The sequence below is a fragment of the Budorcas taxicolor genome, chromosome 13, assembly GCF_023091745.1.
Source record: "Budorcas taxicolor isolate Tak-1 chromosome 13, Takin1.1, whole genome shotgun sequence".
NCBI classification, from domain to species: domain Eukaryota; kingdom Metazoa; phylum Chordata; class Mammalia; order Artiodactyla; family Bovidae; genus Budorcas; species Budorcas taxicolor.
Genome location: NC_068922.1, coordinates 5997432 through 6013853, shown reverse-complemented (window position 1 = coordinate 6013853; position 16422 = coordinate 5997432). Strand labels below are relative to the sequence as shown.

Here is a 16422-nt window from a genome sequence, read left to right as displayed (position 1 = left end):
CGTGGTTATTGCCTACATTGCTAGCTGTTCTCTACACCTAGGGTGCTATTTCCTCTCCACTGCCTAACTAACAGCCCCCTGACTCCTCTGTTCCTTATCCTTGCTGCACTCCCCAGCCTTCTTGCTACTCCCTGCCCCTGCTCTGACATTTATTCCTATGTACAGTCCTCATATTATAATACAGCTCCAAAACCATGCACCATGAACCTCAGGGGCAAGAAGTCCAAATCCCTACTCACTGTTAAAGTACAAAAGAGAGGGAGTTTCGTGAGTACCTGCCATAAGCCAAATGAAAAAAAAATATGTTTCTATCCCATTACCCACTGGGGGTACTCAGACGGGGGTGGGGTACTAGATCAAAATCGGGAAAAGAAACAAGAACAAGTCATAAAGAACATAATTTCCCTGTTACAGGCAACCTCTGAGCCTTATAAACACCTAGACCTCCTTCCCCAATTACGGCCTCTCCTAAAACCTCCCTCTGGCAACCAACACCTTACCCGCCTTCTCAACTCTTCCTTCCAGCTTTTCCAGTACACACAACAACATCCCAGTGTTGGATATGCATGTCACTGTCTCCCTCACCACACATAGCAATTCCTTTACCTTCAACCTGGCTGTCACAGGGCAACTATACCTCCCTTTCCCAACAAAAACTACACAATTCATTGGGCCAGCCTCTGACAATGTCCTACTCTCAGCCTCTTCAAACCTAACCTGTATTAACTACTCTAATCCCAACTACACTGGTCTTACAAACTCCGCTCCCTCCTTCTGTTCCACTTGGATTCTCAGGAACAGCACAAATAATTGCACCAATTCGGGAATCTTCATTCTCTGTGGGACCTATACACATTCATGTCTCCCCTTGGACCCCCCTGGACCTTACATCTTGGTCTTCCTGACCCCAGGCCTAACATTCCTCAAAGAAAAAGAAGTAGAACAAATAGTCTACCCCCAAGGGGAACTTCCCCACAGGAAAAGACGAGCTGTCATAGCCCCCCTCCTGATTGGGACTGGCATAGCAACAGCCCTAGACACCGGGATTGGAGACATCTCGACCTCTGCCCATTTCTACTACAAGTTGTCCCAAGAATTTAATGAAGACATGGAGCAGGTAATGGAGTTCTTTGTTTCAATCTAAAGACAAATTAACTCATTAGCTTCTTGTTGTGAAGTTGTGAAGTTGCTCAGTCGTGTCCGACTCTTTGCAACCCCATGGACTGTAGCCTGCCAGGGCTCCGTCCATGGGATTTTCCAGGCAAGAATACTAGAGTGGGTTGCCATTTCCTTCTCCATTAGCTTCTGTGGCCCTACAAAATAGGTAAGCCCTGGACCTTCTCACCGCAGAAAAGGGAGGGACCTACTTTTTTCCTAGGAGAGGACTGCTGCTATTTTGTTAATGAAACGGGCATAGTCCAGGGCAGAGTCAAAGAACTTAGAGAGAACTGAACGCCTCAGAAAAGAGTTACAAAACCATTACAGTCCCCAAAACCTGTTCCAACAGGTCCTCCCTTGGTTGCTCCTTTTCCTGGGACCACTGGTACTTATCATTCTATTCCTCTTTTTTGGACTCTGTCTCTTCAATCTCTTTCAAAGGTTTCTCCAAGAACGGATTTGGGCCCTCTCTTGAGATCAGGTCAAGACCATTCTTCTTCTTGAGAGCCTCACTCCAAGCTCAGAAAATGGAGACCCTGGGCCCTAGGACCCTCCATTCCAGACCCCAAATTGTTGCCCCTATCCAGCAGAAAGTAGCCAAAGAGATACCGCGCCCTTTTCTCCATTTTTTTATGATTTCAGGGTCTGGAATGAAGGAGTCTTTTGGGCCTAGAAAAGAAAACAACAGTCTCAAAGGCCCTTGTGAATCATCTAACTTCGGAGAAAACAAAACAAAACTTTAGGTCCCGCCCTGATGCTCCAGGCCAGTTGCATCTATCTGGGACTTATCATCCCCTGTCCAGAAACCTTCCACCCCCTACACTTGCACAGAAGACTTGTTACACCTGCCCAATTACAAATGCCATCTCAACTAAAGAATACCCAAAACATCCCGCCTGATTAATGTTTCCTTTATTGCTTCCACAAACCTCCCTATAAATATGGAGCCTTCTTGATCCCTCTCAGTGCTCATCCTGGTCGTTAGGCCGACTGTCGCCCCTCCTTGCCTGAATAAAGGTAATCTACTTCTGTTGAGGTCGTCTTTCCTCTTTCTGCCTTGGCCTGAACTATACCTTATATTCTTGAACTGCTTTCCAGGTGTCCTCATCACAGGAAGTCCCTGCTTTCTTGACTCTGGTGTGGTGGATCCAAGGGATAACACCTGTAACTTTAACAGCAGTAGAGGTTGCCAGGATGACCGTGTGAGGGTCTGTCCAAACTGGCTGAAGTGGCTCTTTTTTCTAATCTTTGACTGATACCTCATCTCCTAGCTGATGGGGATGAATCCAACTGCCCAGTGGAATGGGTGTCCCTTCCAAGGTTTCTCAGGCAATATGGCAGAAGAGTTTTCCAGGGCCTGGAGGTATCAGGATATCTCCAGGTCAGCTAGTTTTTGGTGGTCTCCCTTGAGCTTTTTGATCACTGGGGGTGGTTGCCCATATAAGATCTCAAAGGGAGAGTAGCCTGAGGACCCTGGGATGCATGGGCTTCCCTGGTGGCTCAGAGGTTAAAGCGTCTGCCTGGAATGCAGGAGACCTGGGTTCGATCCCTGGGTTGGGAAGATCCCCTGGAGAAGGAAATGGCAACCACTCCAGTACTCTTGCCTGGAGAATCCCATGGAGGGAGGAGCCTGGTGGGCTACAGTCCATGGGGTCTCAAAGAGTCAGACACGACTGAGCGAATTCACTTCACTTCACTTCACTTCATGAGACTGCACAGAATGATAAGGCAGCTTCTTCTAGCAGTCTGGGTGTTGGCTGGGGGATATACTTGTTGTACTACTACTTGGAGAAACAAACTTAACAAGAAAGTTAAAGATACATAGCCCACAGACTAAGACTAATAAATGTAGAAAGGCTGCTGAAGGGGTTAGCCAGGAGAACCAGGTCCAGACATTGACTCATGACATTAGTGTTTCTCTAGGTATGAGAAGATGCAAGAACTTGGAATCATGAGTTCCCAATCCTGATGATTCCAAGTTCTTTCATCTTCTCATACCTAGAGAAACACTAATGTCACAAGTCAATGTCAATGTATGGCAAAAGCAATACAGTATTGTAAAGTAAAAAATAATAATAATTAATAAAATAATAAAAATAAATAAATAAATGTCAAAAAAAAGAACTTAGAATCATAAAAATATTTACCTGAAAACATCTAGCTATTTGAAGGACTGTTTTTTGTTTATTTGTTTGTTTGTTTTGCTTTTTTTTTTTTTTTCTTCCCCAGAGCACAGAGTGCCTTATTTTTTGTCTCCTCCCAGAACTCCATTCAAGGGGGTGTTGAAGGCCAGAATCTTGTAGTGGTTATAATTTAATCTTTGTAGAGGCAGCTGGCAATGGCCAAATTTCAGTCAGCAGGGCCCCTTTATAACCACATTTTTGACCATGTTTTGGGGGCATTTCAAGGTCTCTGTATCCCATGGTGCTGGGAAGGCTCATTCCCAGGTCTAACAAAGATTCCATTGACAGGCCACTCAGTGTTGTCACTAGACCAGGCCTTGTAATTAGCAAACAGCTCTGGACCACACCTGTCTTACTAGTCTCTTGGTCCAGGAAAATATTTCCTCTTGTTGCTTCATCCCGTATCTAGAGTTACATTATTACAATTATTGATCTCATATGGAAATGCATATCAACATTTTATCACAGGCTCTGTCACACATTTTGTAAGATAATAAATAATCATCTGAAACAAGCTGCATAGAAAATAATATAGTTAGCAGTTATTAGCAAGGTCACAAGCAAGAATTTAGGTCAAGAACTTTCACTAGGTATAGCCCAGCATGCCACAGGTCATCTAACTTAGTTAAATGATTATAGCCAAGTGTTAATCTCTTGGTTGTACATCATGAAGCATCTGACCTTTATCCAAAGACTGGTTACTGAGATAAGCTTTAGAAATAATCTTAGAGTGTCCTTTTAATAACTTAATTCAAACTGTTAGCAATATAACATAACAAGGAACTATCTCAGAAGTGAGTCCTAGTAAGCACAGACCTTAATTAACAAAACTAGCACTTAATATTCAGTGAAACTTATTTTTTTTTTCTTTTTGGAGAACTCATTGTGAGGGTATTAACGCTGTAGCCAGGGAAGGCTTTAATCCATCAAATAAAAATGAGGTCTGTCAGGGAGTTGGGAAAAGCCAAGTGGCTGTCTTAGATTTCCCATAGCCCTGGATCTTTGATTTTCAGCTGTTATTTATCCATTTTTAATTTCCTGATTTAGGAACAGACTATTGCCACGTTTTAAGGACATTGGGATAGCAAAAGTCTTACCATTGGGGGTTCTTTTTTGTAGAAACAGGATGAGCTTTGTCTACATGTACCATAATCTTAAAAAATGTTTATTTACTTTACCTCAGTAACAAAAAGATTTAAAAAACAAATATAAATCATCTAAAGGCAAAGAAATTAATAATCTGTTATCAAAGCTGCATTTTAAGTAAACTTTGTTCTCTAAACAGAGAGAAGACCAAATTCCAGTCTGGTACCAGCTTACTGTTAATAACAAAATTTGTTTATCTGCTTAATCTTAGAAAGTCTTTTCCATAAACCTTGAAGAACTAGCAGTATTTTTCTAAAGGCATGAGAGTAAAACTGTAGAAGCCATGTTTAAAATCTGATTCTCTTGCAATTGACAAAGAAATCTGGTCATAACACTTTAATATGATAACTAGAATTATAATTGACCATATTTTATCAGGGCATGTAAGATCTATATGAATTATACACAATTTTAGAATATCTATATTAGTAATATCAACCATACAGTATGACCTGAAAAGATTTATCACCCCTTCAACAGTACTTCCCATGTAACTTAATGTGTCCAATGAACCCAGGTAGCTTAATAGCTTTTTGGGATGTCTCAGGGCCCTCTGAGCATCTCAAAGTTAGCTAGAAGTCAAGTTATTTAGGAAGTTTTGTCAATAAATATCAAAAGGGTTTATAACACTCAGTCAGATAGGATCATGTAAGTCACTGTGAAATAATAGTGATTCACTTAGCCAAAGTTAACAAAAGATTTCAAAGGTAAGTATCTGCTACTGCTAAGTCGCTTCAGTCCTGTCTGACTCTGTGCAACCCCACAGACAGAGGCCCACCAGGCTCCCCAGTCCCTGGGATTCTCCAGGCAAGAACATTGGAGTGGGTTGCCATTTCCTTCTCCAATGCATGAAAGTGAAAAGCAAAAGTGAAGTCACTCAGTCGTGTCCGATTCTTAGCGACTCCATGGACTGCAGCCCACCAGGCTCCTCTGTCCATGGGATTTTCCAGGCAAGAGTACTAAAGTGGGGTGCCATTGCCTTTTCTGAAAGGTAAGTATAGAACAGATCAATTAAGAGGTAAAGAAACTTAAATATATTATTAAAAGCAGTTCAACATCTGAAGAAAGTGTGTCCTCTTAACTGGGTGAAAGGCCAGATATAAGTTTTTGCACCAGTTTTTGTATTTATTTCAAACTCATTTGGGTAAACTTAATTAAATACATTTGAAACTTATTCATGCTTAACCACTTACAAAACTTTATTCGGGGTCTGCTTTCCACAAACCTTTTAATCACTCTCTGTAACAGCCACCTGTAAGTCAGACCTACTTTCTTTTTCCTTCATAAAATGTAATTTCATTGCTTATATCTTCTTTATTAAAAACATACACCCTACGTTCCTTAAGAAACTAAGAACTAGGCTTTATATTAGCATTTTATAGCTTGATGAACATAAATACCAGTGATAATTTAAAAATCATTTGTTTAATGTTAGTGACTCTTAGACATGTCTATATTAGATTAGCAAATAAATATTAATACTAGATATTTAATATTTCCCAGTTCACAGGAATCTGAAATGCATTTAGGTTATTTATTTATTTATTTATTTTTGTATTTAGAATATTTGATTTGTAAGTGCTTACTTTTTTAAGCCAATTAAATTAGAACTCATTTGTAACTTTAAAAATATTATATTAAAAAAAAGGACCTACATAAATACAGACAGACAGAGATCTTATAGTTTTCTGTTTGAGATTTAGAATATCTCTTTGACCCTTTTTTTTTTTTTTGCTTTGCTTGAATTTCTAATTTCCCCAAGGCTGAGGTCTTGGGCAAAGTCGGCTGTGTATTCCAAGGACATGGAAAGGGTTAACTTCAAGCTTTTCCCTAGGCAGGCCTTTTAACAAGCTAGTTGTTTTTAATTGCAATGCAAAAATGAATTGGTTTTGCAGCTTCCAAAAAAAAATTTCTCTCACCTTGTTCAATCAGCAATCACACACTCACAATCATTCCGAGGCTATCACAGTGCTTCCCTTTTCCCGAGTCCCCAGGTTTCCTTAACTGTTGCTCCCTTCCTGGGAGCTCCAAGGAGGTGATCAGATTCCTCTTCTGTCTGTTGGGGAAGGACCCGACTGGGGACTGGACCCGGGGCCTTACCTGAACCTGTGGCCATTCCTAGTGAGTTGGTCCATCCCTCCAATGAGTCCGATAGGGGCTTGGCCATCTGGGGAGTCAGAACACCGGCCAGAAAGAGAACCTGGAATACTGTCAGGTGGCACGCCTCCCCACTCATCTCGGGGTTCCTTCACTCCAGCCCTGCCAAGCCACTGGCGGCTCAAGGGCCCGGCATGGTTGGAATTTCACTGGGCCTCCAGGATTGTTGCAGAAATCAGTAATCAAGAAACCAAGCTCCACACGCAGAGAGTTGGAGAACTCAGGCTTATTATACCAGTGGGCCCAGAGTAGTTAACACTCCAAGCTCTGAGCCCCAAACAAAGGGGTTACAGTTTTTATAGACCTTCTCTAGTGGGCAACACTAGCTGCTTATAGGCTGGTTTAAACTAAGGGGTTTCGCGTGCACAGGAGCAGTGGTCAAGATGGGGAGGTGGACTTCTGACCTTTACGTGGACAGCCATGATTAAGCGGATTTGCAGGGGCTGGGCAATTGCAAAGAGCAGGACAAAGGTAAGTGAGATAATCTCCAGTTCCTAGTATTGTTAAGTCCCCACTTTCTGAGACTATGTGACCTACATGATGTAGACTTTGCAAGGAACAAGCTGAGTTACAGAGGCAGAAAGAGCAGGAGGTTATGTAAAATTTTAACTTTTTCTCTTCCAGGAGATCTCAGGGGGAATGTGATACTTCTGACTTGCAATGGTAGACAGAGAAGAAAAAAGTTCCTGATGGGTTATCATTGATACACTAAGATTCTTAAATGGATATATCTTCCAAGAAGCATTTCTGCTTTCCTTCATTTGTTCAGTCTGTATAGATTCCACCATGTCAGGGCTGGAGATAAGAGTGAAGAGGATTCTGAACAGGGCCCTGTGGGGCTCCTAGGCACAAGGACTTTCTGTGTCCTCCATTTCTTTGATTACAAGAAACAGCCTTCATTCAGCCTCCATGACCTTCCCTGAGATCCAAGGGGCAGATTCAAATGGTGGTGAATTAAGAAAGGGAAGGGATGCGAGATCATGGAGAAACAGTCAAGAGCAGCCTTGGGACAAGGTCTTATTTCCCCATCCGTGGATACACACAACAATGTCTTTGAGCTATTTTGCAGGTACTGAAACCCCCTCCAGATGGGAACAGTTAATGGTTAATGATGGAATGATGCCCACAAGCATGATAGATTTTCTTATCCTACCATACTCCTCTACACCTCACCCCCTCACTCCAGATTCTATGGAGCTGTGTTCACTGATCTCTACACTGGCAAACCTCAGAGATAGTTCTAGACCACCTAAATACAGCAGATATCGCCATAAACAGAGTCACATGCTTTATATGCACTTGTTTCCCATGGCATATAAAAGCTATGTTCACACTATACTGTAGTCTATTAAGTGTGCAATAGCACATGTCTTAAAAAAAAAAAATTGTGTATCCCTTAATTTAAAAAAATGCTCTTGGAAAAATGTTGCAGATAGACTTGCTACAAACTTTCAATTTGTAAAAAATGTTCTATCTGTGAAGCCCAATAAAGAAAAGTGCAGTAAAACTAAGTGTGCTTGTAAAAGAAAAGACCTTTTTGCTTAACCCTTGAGCTGCTTGCAGATCTATGGACAGAACATTTTTCCTGTTACAATGGTCGTTCTCCCTCTGGCAATAATCCTTTAGAAAAAGGTCTCCTCTTACTAAGTCCTGATTTGCTTTTTATTTAACATAACCAAGCATGTGTACCAGCTATTTGTAAAATTGAGAGTAGTTTCTTTCTTTCTTTCTTTTGGAGGTGTGTGTATTTGTGTGTATGTGCGTGTGTGTGTATTTAGTCGCTTAGTTGTGTCTGACTCTTTGTGATCCCATGGACTAGAGCCTGCCAGGCTCCACTGTCCATGGTATTTCCCAGGCAAGAATACTGGAGTGGGTTGCCATTTCCTTTTCCACGGATCTTCCCGACCCAGGGATCAAACCCGCATCTCCTGAGTCTACTGCATTGGCAGGTGGATTCTTTACCACTGTGCCATCTTCAAAGGTGGAAGCCCCAACACAGACTTAGGATTCCCCTCTTTCTCTGACAATTACATGAGACTTAACTTTCTCTCCCCTGCTATATGACAACGTGGAGAACACTGTTATTTCTTAGTAATTTTTGCCAGTTGTTCATAAGGAATATGATACCAATTCCAATGTCCATGTGTGTGTATTGGGGAAAGCTGGAGCAGGGGTGGTTCTCTAAACCACCAGGAAATTCTTAGACACTAGCTGGGTATTCTACAATTCAACTTAATTCTGACACTATCTGCAGATGGCATCAGATCCATAGGCTAAAGACTCAGTCCAAGACTGTCCCCAACACCCTGCAACTTCAGATTCCAATCACAAATCAGGTTGTTATCTGTGGTACTGACCAACCAACTGAAAATCAGAGGGTCCCACCACCCTCTCCTTAAATGCAATTACTTTGCTGGAAAGACTCACAGAACTTAGGAAACCTGTTTGCTCACTAGATTATTGGTTTATTACAAAGGATATTAAAAGGTATGTTCAACAGCCAGATGAAGAGATACACAAAGTGAAGTCCCAAAGGAGCTTCTGATCCGGAATTTAGGACCCATTATAGTGGCACTTGGAAGTGTTCTGGCCTCCAACCTGAAAGCTCTCCAAATCTCTCTTTTGTGGGGTTTTTAATGGGCCCTTTATTATACCAAGCATGATTGGTGAACTAATTGGTCATTGGATACTGATTCAGCTTCCAGCCTCTCCACCTTCTCTGGAGATCCAGGAATAAAATGGAAAGTTCCAACCCTATAGTTACTGTTGACTCCACTCCAATCCCCATCCTTAAATCTGGTTCAAAAGTCACCTTCACTAATATAACAAAAAACATCTTATCACTGTCATCACTTAGGAAGTTGTAAGGATTTTAATAGCTCTTATATATATATATACACATATACATATACATATATGTGTGTATATATGTATGTATATGTGCATATGTGTGTATGTGTGTGTATATATATACACATTATATATACACAACACATTATGTATACACAAATATAAATATATGTATATTATATATTTATATTCAACTCAAATTCTCAATATATAATGATATATATATGTGTGTGTGTGTATATATAATTTTATTTTTTTTTAAGTTATTTATTGGCCATGCCACATGTGGGGTCTTAGTTTCCTAACGGGACCCAACCTGCCTGCCTGCATTGGAAGCACAGAATCTTAACCACTAGGCCACCACGGAAGTCCCAGTTATTAATATATATTTCTTATTACAAATCATAATATCACATCCTATCTAATGCTTATTTTTCCTGGAAAAGCATTGGACAAAATCAACAAAATCAATATTAATCTGTCAGTGTTTGTTTCTAAGATATAGAAAGTAAGTAAATGACGAATATTAGAAATGTCTTTGCACTTTGCTCTTTTCTGTCACGTGAGTATATGCTCCTCGGATCTTTGTCTCGTCACAACAAAGATTTGGAACGACAGACATTAAAGCCCTCAGCGTATCACAGCTCTCAGGTCTTGGACAAACCGTGTTATAGCTCTTAGGCAAATCGGTGTTACAGCTCTATTTTATTTAGAAGATAGCAGGAGAATCCATCCTCGAAATGTGAGTACATGCAAACCCAAAGGCTTGAAGAGAAGAGAGTGGAGGAGCGCATGGGGGAGGGAGAGAGAGAGAGGGAGAGAGAGAGAAAGAGTGCACGCAAGCGGGGGAGAGAGAGAGAGAGAGAGAGAAAGTGCTTTGGCTCCTCCTTTTATACATTTTCTCCTCCCCCTGGGCCTGCCCTATGCAAATTGGGCTTAGCCAGGAGTGCTGCTTGTTCTACCTGAAGTCTTCACTCTGGACCTCGGACCTTCCTTTGACCTTACTTGTTTTTTAGCCACCGCCATTTTGGACTCCTTTTCCCTATTCTACCTACCTAACATTTCTACCACCATCATTCAACAAATAGAAAAGTGAGACGATGGACTGACCCAAGGATAAGACACTGGCCAACCAGCCTGAGCCCAGCACAGAAAGGAGGGAGCCATGCTTCCCAGCAGTGCTCTGTTGACTGTATCGACATTTTTAGAGGAAATAAAATGTAGTGCTGTGCCCCAGAAATCGTGTGTCATATGGTTGTGCATATTTATACAGAGACTGTTTTATTTTAAGTTGGTGGAAGATGGGCTTTTTCTCTGTTTCTATGGTAAATGGGCTGTTTCTAGTCTGTTTCTCTGTTTCTAGTCTGCATTTGTATGCTTAAAGTATTAACACCGAATTGACAAATTTGCCTAAGTAGGAAATGCACCCCACTGCCCAATTTCAAAATACATGTATCCTTGTAAAACAGAAACATGCTAATGGGAAAAAATAAAATATATATATTTTTAGTTTGCCATCCTTGAAACGAAGCAGAACCCTGTGGGTCCCTCCCAGGTACAAATCCTTCATTTCCTGTTTGCAGGAAACACGCTTCACTGAGCCTCCTTGAGGTTCCAAACCTTGAATCTGTTCCAAAGGGCAGATTCAAAGAGTTGCTAATCAGAGAATGCAGGCGATACAGAAACAAAAGGAGGAGCAGTCAAGAAATAATAGTGCAGCCCTCAGGCAGGGTACTGGTTCCTCCTCAATGAATATGCAGAGCAAAATATTGATATCTTTTTCTTCTGCAGGAACTGAGGCTCAAGATTCCTGGAATGCCAGCAACCAATTGCAGTAAGTCCCCTACATTCGAAGGAATTCTATTAGAAGAGTGCATCCCTAAGTCCAATTTGTTCTTTAAGTCCAAGAAAGTTAGCATAGGTGCTCAACTCACACAATCAGCTATATAGTACTGTACTCTGATAGGCTTGTAATACTTTTCACACAAGTAATATATAACAAACAAAAAATAAAGAAAATATTTTTAATCTTATGGTATAGTACCTTGAAAAGCTGTCATACAGGGGCTGATACCAAGTGAACAGGCAAGAAGAGTTGCTGACTGGAAGAGGGAGAGAAGGTGGGAGATGGTAAAGCTAAGGATCGTCAGCTATAGGAGGCTGAAGGCAAGCTGCAGTTTCACTCAAGCCTGAGGTTGATGGCAAGGGTTCTGGTTCCTTTCTGGATTCAATTCTGTCTACCCTCTTAAGAGAATGATCCAGTGATGTCTGGGTAGTAGCCCCCTCCCCCCCCCCCTTTTTTTTTTTTCTTGTCATAGATGACATGGTAGCACTGGATTGCCTTCTTAATGGCTGCTCCAAACTTCATGTACCGTTCTCTGTTTTGGTCTTATGCTTCAAAAACTAATAGTGCCTCCTCGAACAAAGAAAATCCCCTTGCCACTTCCTGTGTTGTGAATCTCTTCAGTTCTTCAGTTACTTATTCTTCCTCTTGTCTCTCTTTGTCCTTTCTCTGGATTTCTAGTTCCACCAGGTCTTGACTAGTAAGCTTCTCATGTTGCTCATCAAGATCATCATTATCACTTGGCACTTCTTAGAAGTACCGGCTACATCAATACAGCTTTCGGACATCCTGGGCTTGAAATAAAGAAACTGTTCTACTGTACTCTCATAGTAAAGTAAACAAAAGCACAACCACTTGTAGAGAATGCATACACATGACAATGTACTCCAGACACTTGAACTAATTCGTGTGATTGGACATCTAAGTGCACATTCATATCTTTGAAAGGTCAAAACTTGCAACTTGAAGATTCATATGTAGGGAACTTACAGTAGAACACAGACTGCACACAGTGGGAAAGAGCAAAGACTCTGATCCCACCCCCAAACGATGCTCTCTTTAAATTTTTTCATGGTTGAGCAGAATCTTCAGAGTTGGTTTTGAATTTGAGTCTATCTTCTCCCCAGGCTCCTCTGTTCCTACTGGCATCTATCTCTTGAGTACTGGTGTTCAAGCAGAGAGCAGCAAAAGCTGAGTTTTGTAACATCTTTAGACATGAAGTTCAGTTCAGTTCGGTCGCTCAGTCGTGTCTGACTCTTTGCAACCCCATGAATCACAGCACGCCAGGCCTCCCTGTCCATCACCAACTCCCGGAATTCACTCAGACTCACGTCCATTGAGTCAATGATGCCATCCAGCCATCTCATCGTCTGTCGTCCCCTTCTCTTTCTGCCCCCAATCCCTCCCATCATCAAAGTCTTTTCCAATGAGTCAACACTTTGCATGAGGTAGCCAAAGTACTGGAGTTTCAGCTTTAGCATCATTCCTTCCAAAGAAATCCCAGGGCTGATCACCATCAGAATGGACTGGTTGGATCTCCTTGCAGTCCTAGGGACTCTCAAGAGTCTTCTCCAACACCACAGTTCAAAAGCATCAATTCTTTGGTGCTCAGCCTTCTTCACAGTTCAACTCTCACATCCATACATGACCACAGAAAAAACCATAGCCTTGACTAGACGGACGTTAGTCGGCAAAGTAATGTTTCTTCTTTTGAACATGCTATCTAGGCTGGTCATAACTTTTCTTCCAAGGAGTAAGCGTCTTCTAATTTCATGGCTGCAGTCACCATCTGCAGTGATTTGGGAGCCCCAAAAAATAAAGTCTGACACTGTTTCCACTGTTTCCCCATCTATTTCCCATGAAGTGATGGGACCAGATGCCAGGATCTTTGTTTTCTGAATGTTGAGCTTGAAGCCAACTTTTGCACTCTCCTCTTTCACTTTCATCAAGAGGCTTTTTAGCTCCTCTTCACTTTCTGCCATAAGGGTGGTGTCATCTGCATATCTGAGGTTATTGATATTTCTCCCGGCAATCGTGATTCCAGCTTGTGTTTCTTCCAGTCCAGCATTTCTCATGATGTACCCTGCATAGAAGTTAAATAAGCAGGGTGACAATATATAGCCTTAAAGTACTCCTTTTCCTATTTGGAACCAGTCTGTTGTTCCATGTCCAGTTCTAACTGTTGCTTCCTAACCTGCATACAGGTTTCTCAAGAGGCAGGCCAGGTGGTCTGGTATTCTCATCTCTTTCAGAATTTTCCACAGTTTATTGTGATCCACACAGTCAAAGGCTTTGGCATAGTCAATAAAGCAGAAATAGATGTTTTTCTGGAACTCTTGCTTTTTCCATGATCCAGCAGATGTTGGCAATTTGAACTCTGGTTCTTCTGCCTTTTCTAAAACCGGCTAGAACATCAGGAATTCCATGGTTCACGTATTGCTGAAGCCTGGCTTGGAGAATTTTGAGCATTACTTTGTTAGCATGTGAGATGAGTGCAATTGTGCAGTAGTTTGAGTATTCTTTGGCATTGCCTTTCTTTGGGATTGGAATGAAAACTGACCTTTTCCAGTCCTGTGTCCACTGCTGAGTTTTCCAAATTTGCTGGCATATTGAGTGTAGCACTTTCACAGCATCGTCTTTCAGGATTTGAAATAGCTCAACTAGAATGCCATCACCTTTGTTCATAGTGATGCTTTCTGGTTCATCAGCTTTGTTCATAGCGATGCTTTCTAAGGACCACCTGACTTCACATTCCAGGATGTCTGGCTCTAGATGAGTGATCACACCATTGTGATTATCTTGGTCATGAAGATCTTTATTGTACAGTTCTGTGTTCTTGCCACCTCTTCTTAATATCTTCTGCTTCTGTTAGGTCCATACCATTTCTGTCCTTTATCGAGCCCATCTTTGCATGAAATGTTCCCTTGGTATCTCTAATTTTCTTGAAGAGATCTCTAGTCTTTCCCATTCTGTTCTTTTCCTCTATTTCTTTGCATTGATCGCTGAAGACGGCTTTCTTATCTCTTCTTGCTATTCTTTGGAACTCTGCATTCAGATGCTTATATCTTTCCTTTTCTCCTTAGCTTTTTGCCTCTCTTCTTTTCACAGCTATTTGTAAGGTCTCCCCAGACAGCCATTTTGCTTTTTTGCATTTCTTTCCCATGGGGATGGTCTTGATCCCTGTCTCCTGTACAGTGTCTCAAACCTCATTCCATAGTTCATCAGGCACTCTATCTATCAGATATAGGCCCTTAAATCTATTTCTCACTTCCACTGTATAATCATAAGGGATTTGATTTAGGTCATACCTGAATGGTCTAGTGGTTTTCCCTACTTTCCCCAATTAAAGTCTGAATAAGTCCCTAATTCTACTTATCTCCAGGACAGCATCGTGGAGTGGTGGTCTGTTCCCACTCAGCTTAGGGGATGGGGCATAGGACTCTCCCTTACCACCAGGCTTAGTTTACTGTTTGCGGTGGGACCCATGAGTCACATGTGGTTCCTGGGCACTTGAAATGGGTAAATCCAAATGAAGATGTGTTGTGTTAGATACGTACTAGATTTGGAAGAACGTGGCGATTGCTGCCGTGAAATTAAAAGACCCTTACTCCTTGTAAGGAAAGTTAGGACCAACCTAAATAGCATATTCAAAAGCAGAGACATTACTTTGCCAACAAAGGTCCATCTAGTCAAGGCTATGGTTTTTCCTGTGGTCATGTATGGATGTGAATGTTGGACTGTGAAGAAAGCTAAGCACTGAAAAACTTATGCTTTTGAACTGTGGTGTTGGGGAAGACTCTTGAGAGTCCCTTGGACTGCATGGAGATCCAACCAGTCCATTCTAAAGGAGATTAATCCTGGGTGTTCTTTGGAAGGACTGATGCTGAAGCTGAAACTCCAATACTTTGGCCACCTCGTGCAAAGAGTTGACTCATTGGAAAAGACTCTGATGCTGAGAGGGATTGGGGGCAGGAGGAGAAGGGAATGACAGAGGATGAGATGGCAGGATGGCATTACTGACTCGATGGACATGAGTTTAGGTGAGCTCTAGGAGCTGGTGATGGACAGGGAGGCCTGGCATGCTGCGATTCATGGGGTCGCAAAGAGTCGGACACGACTCAGTGACTGAACTGAACTGAACTGAAAATGTTTTTATGTTAATTACAAGTGGAATGATAATATTTTTGATATATGGTGTGTATGTGTTTAATCACTGAGTCATGTTCAACTTTTTGAAACCCTTTGGATTGTAACCTGCCAGGCTCCTCCATCCATGGGTCTTTTTTTCAGGCAAGAATCCTGGAGTCTGTTGCCATTTCTTCCTCCAGGGAATCTTCCTAACCTATGGATCAAAAGTGTGTCTCCTGTATTGCAGGAGCATTCTTTACCCACTGAGACATCAGGGAAGACTTTGATTCATGCAGTGGAATAAAATATGCTATTAAGCAAATGTTTCCACTGCATGTGAGTTTGCTAGAGTTGTCATTTACAAAGGACCACAGACTGAGCAGTTTTTACAAGAGAGATAGATTACCTTACAAGTCGAGAGGCTAGAAGTCCAAGATCAAGTCCTGTCAGCAGGACTGGTTCCGTTAGAGGCTGTGAAGGAACAGTCTGTCCAGGCCTTCCTCCTTGACTTCCAGGTGACTGTTTTCTTCCTACGTTTCTTCACATTCTCTTCCTACTACACATGTCTATCTGTTGGCAACATGGCCTTTTTCATGATAAGGCTGGTAGTAATGCCATACTGTGTTCAGTCCCTCAGTTGTGTCTAGGGCCCACCTCAATGACCTCATTTTAACTTGATCACCTCTGTAAAGGTCCCATCTCCAAATATTGTCACATTCCAAGGCACTAGGTGTTAAGACTCCAACATACGTTTTTCAGGCTGGACACTATTCAAACTTTAATACACTGTTAATTGTTTCTTGGTTTAAAAGTGGCCACTAGAAATGTAAAATCATATATATTTCTCACATTAGTCTTCTATTGAGTCACACTGGTTTAGAATTAACTTCTGTCCCATAGTCAGGTGGGTTTGGCGGTGGGGAGGGGTTTCCAGGGAGACTCTGGAGGGAGGAGAAT

General features: G+C 41.7%; 1 non-coding gene across 1 annotated transcript; it reads left to right on the top strand.

The window, feature by feature from the left end:
- Nucleotides 1–2647: 2647 nt before the first annotated feature.
- Nucleotides 2648–2719, top strand: TRNAS-GGA (transfer RNA serine (anticodon GGA)). The gene has a single exon. It is a non-coding gene; the product is annotated as a tRNA-Ser (tRNA).
- The last annotated feature ends 13703 nt before the right edge of the window (nucleotides 2720–16422 follow it).